This window comes from Arachis stenosperma, chromosome 5, assembly GCF_014773155.1.
Source record: "Arachis stenosperma cultivar V10309 chromosome 5, arast.V10309.gnm1.PFL2, whole genome shotgun sequence".
Lineage (NCBI taxonomy): Eukaryota > Viridiplantae > Streptophyta > Magnoliopsida > Fabales > Fabaceae > Arachis > Arachis stenosperma.
Window position 1 is genome coordinate 41,379,111 of NC_080381.1, and position 3,617 is coordinate 41,382,727.

A 3,617-nucleotide genomic window follows, 5' to 3' on the forward strand; every position below is an offset into this window, starting at 1 on the left:
CTTCCACCATTATTGTTGTTGAAACCTTGTTGAGGTCTCTGTTGATCCTTCCATGAGAGATTTGGATGATTTCTCCATGAAGGATTATAGGTGTTTCCATAGGGTTCTCCCATGTAATTCACCTTTTCCATTGAAGGGTTCTCAGGATCATAAGCTTCTTCTTCAGATGAAGCGTCCTTAGTACTGCCTGGTGCAGCTTGCATTCTAGACAGACTTTGAGAAATCATATTGACTTGCTGAGTCAATATTTTGTTCTGAGCCAGTATGGCATTCAGAGTATCAATCTCAAGAACTCTTTTCTTCTGATTCGTCCCATTATTCTCAGGATTCCTTTCAGAAGTGTACATGAATTGGTTATTTGCAACCATTTCAATGAGTTCTTGAGCTTCTGCAGGCGTCTTCTTCAGATGAAGAGATCCTCCAGCAGAGCTATCCAATGACATCTTGGACAGTTCAGACAGACCATCATAGAAGATACCTATGATGCTCCATTCAGAAAGCATGTCAGAAGGACACTTTCTGATCAATTATTTGTATCTTTCCCAAGCTTCATAGAGGGTTTCACCTTCCTTCTGTCTGAAGGTTTGGACTTCCACTCTAAGCTTACTCAATTTTTGAGGTGGAAAGAATTTTGCTAAGAAGGCATTGACTAGCTTTTCCCAAGAGTTCAGGCTTTCTTTAGGTTGTGAGTCCAACCATATCCTGGCTCTGTCTCTTACTGCAAAAGGGAATAGCATAAGTCTGTAGACCTCAGGGTCAACCCCATTAGTCTTGACAGTGTCACAGATTTGCAAGAACTCAGCTAAAAACTGATGAGGATCTTCCAATGGAAGTCCATGGAACTTGCAATTCTGTTGCATTAGAGAAACTAATTGAGGCTTAAGCTCAAAGTTGTTTGCTCCAATGGCAGGGATAGAGATGCTTCTCCCATAGAAGTTGGGAGTAGGTGCAGTAAAGTCACCCAGCACCTTCCTTGCATTGTTGGCATTGTTGTTGTTTTCGGCTGCCATGTCTTCTTCTTTGAAGATTTCTGTTAGGTCCTCTACAGAGAGTTGTGCTTTAGCTTCTCTTAGCTTTTGCTTCAAGGTCCTTTCAGGTTCAGGGTTAGCCTCAACAAGAATGCTTTTGTCTTTGCTCCTGCTCATATGAAAGAGAAGAGAACAAGAAAGTATGGAATCCTCTATGTCACAGTATATAGATTCCTTGAGATGTCAGAGGAAAAGAAGAAGGAGAGGGTAGAAGAAGAATTCGAACTTATCTAGAAGGACATAATTCGAATTGTGCATTGAGGAGGAGTGTTAGTCCATAAATAGAAGGATATGAGAAGAGGGGAAGAAATTTTCGAAAATAAATTAAAAAGATTTTAAAAACATTTTGAAAATTTGAAGAATGATTTTCGAAAAATATGATTGGGAAAGAAATAAAGTGATTTTTAAAAAAGACTTTGAAATTAGAAATCAAAAAGATATGATTGAAAACTATTTTGAAAAAGATGTGATTAATAAGATATGATTGAAAAGTTATGGTTTAAAAAAGATATGATTGAAAAGATATGATTGAAAAACAATTTAAAAAGATTTGATGTTGAAAATTAATGACTTGGCTAACAAGAAATTTAAAAGATATGATTCAGACATTAAACCTTTCTCAACAGAAAAGGCAACATAATTGAATTATTGAATCAAATCATTAATTGTTAGCAAGTATTTTTGAAAATGGAAAGAAATTGATTTTGAAATATATGATTGAAAAGATATGCTTTGAAAAAGATTTGATTTTGAAAAATTATGAAAACTTGAAAAAAAAAATTGAATTAAAAACAAAATCTTCCCTCTTGTGCCATCCTGGCGTTAAACGCCCAAAATGGTATACATTCTGGCGTTTAACGCCCAAAATGCTACCCTTTTGGGTGTTAAACGCCTAGCCAGGTACCCTAGCTGGCGTTTAAACGCCAGTTTTCCTTCCTCACTGGGCGTTTTGAACGCCCAGCTTTTTCTGTGTAATTCCTCTGCTGTATGTTCTGAATCTTCAATTCTCTGTATTATTGACTTGAAAAGACACAAATTAAAAAATTTTTGGATTTTTAATAATGAGGAATAATCAAAATGAAACTACGATCAAATAAACAATGCATGCAAGACACCAAACTTAAAAGTTTGTATACTACTGACACTAACAAATTGAGAATGCATATGAGAAACAACAAAACACTCAATACAAGAGAATGTAAAGATCAGAGCAAGGAAATCATCAAAAACAACTTGAAGATTAATGAAGACACATGAATGAATTCGAAAAATGCAAGAAGAACAGTAACATGCGATTGACACCAAACTTAAAATTAGACACTAGACCCAAACAAGAAACATAAAATTATTTTTTTGGTTTTAAGATTTTATAATTTTTTGGTTTTTTCGAAAATTATATGGAAAAGACAATAAAGAGATTCAAAATTTTTAATAAGAATTCCAGGAATCATGCAATGTTAGTCTAAAGCTTTAGTTTAAAGAAATTAGACATGGCTAGCCAAGCTTCAGCAGGACATTGCATTCAAGAGCTAAATTGATGAGAATCAATCAGCTTTGGTGATGATGAAAACATCACCTTGAAACTCTAGAATTCATTCTTAAAAATTTTGAAAAAAAATACCTAATCTAAGCAACAAGATGAACCGTCAGTTGTCCAAACTCAAACGATCCCCGGCAATGGCGCCAAAAACTTGGTGCACGAAATTGTGATCATCAATGGCGCCATCAACATGGTACGCTCAATTGCAATCTCAACTCTTTATCACAACTTCGCACAACTAACCAGCAAGTGCATTGGGTCGTCCAAGTAATAAACCTTACGCGAGTAAGGGTCGATCCCACGGAGATTGTTGGTATGAAGCAAGCTGTGGTCATCTTGTAAATCTCAGTCAGGCAGATTCAAATGGTTATGGATGATTTATGAATAAAGCATAAAATAAAGATAGAGATACTTATGTAATTCATTGGTGAGAATTTCAGATAAGCGTATGGAGATGCTTTGTTCCTTCCGTCTCTCTGCTTTCCTACTGTCTTCATCCAATCCTTCTTACTCCTTTCCGTGGCAAGCTGTATGTTGGGCATCACCGTTGTCAATGGCTACAGTCCCGTCCTCTTAGTGAAAATGTTCAATGCGCTCTGTCACAGCACGGCTAATCATCTGTCGGTTCTCAATCAGGTTGGAATAGAATCCAGTGATCTTTTGCGCTGTCACTAACGCCCAGCCTTCAGGAGTTTGAAGCTTGTCACAGTCATTCAATCCTTGAATCCTACTCAGAATACCACAAACAAGGTTTAGAACTTCCGGATTCTCTTGAATGCCGCCATCAATTCTAGCTTATACCACGAAGATTCTGATTAAGGAATCCAAGAGATAAACATTCAAGCCTTGTTTGCTTGTAGAACGGAAGTGGTTGTCAGGCACTCGTTCATAAGTGAGAATGATGATGAGCGTCACATAATCATCACATTCATCATGTTCTTGGGTGCAAATGAATATCTTAGAACAAGAATAAGCTGAATTGAATAGAAGAACAATAGTAATTGCATTGATACTCGAGGTACAGCAGAGCTCCACACCTTAATCTATGG

At 36.7% G+C, this 3,617-nt stretch overlaps 1 non-coding gene across 1 annotated transcript; it reads left to right on the top strand.

The window, feature by feature from the left end:
• The first annotated feature begins 497 nt into the window (after window positions 1-497).
• On the top strand, window positions 498-605 carry LOC130932232 (small nucleolar RNA R71). Its single transcript, XR_009067391.1, has one exon. It is a non-coding gene; the product is annotated as a small nucleolar RNA R71 (small nucleolar RNA).
• The last annotated feature ends 3,012 nt before the right edge of the window (window positions 606-3,617 follow it).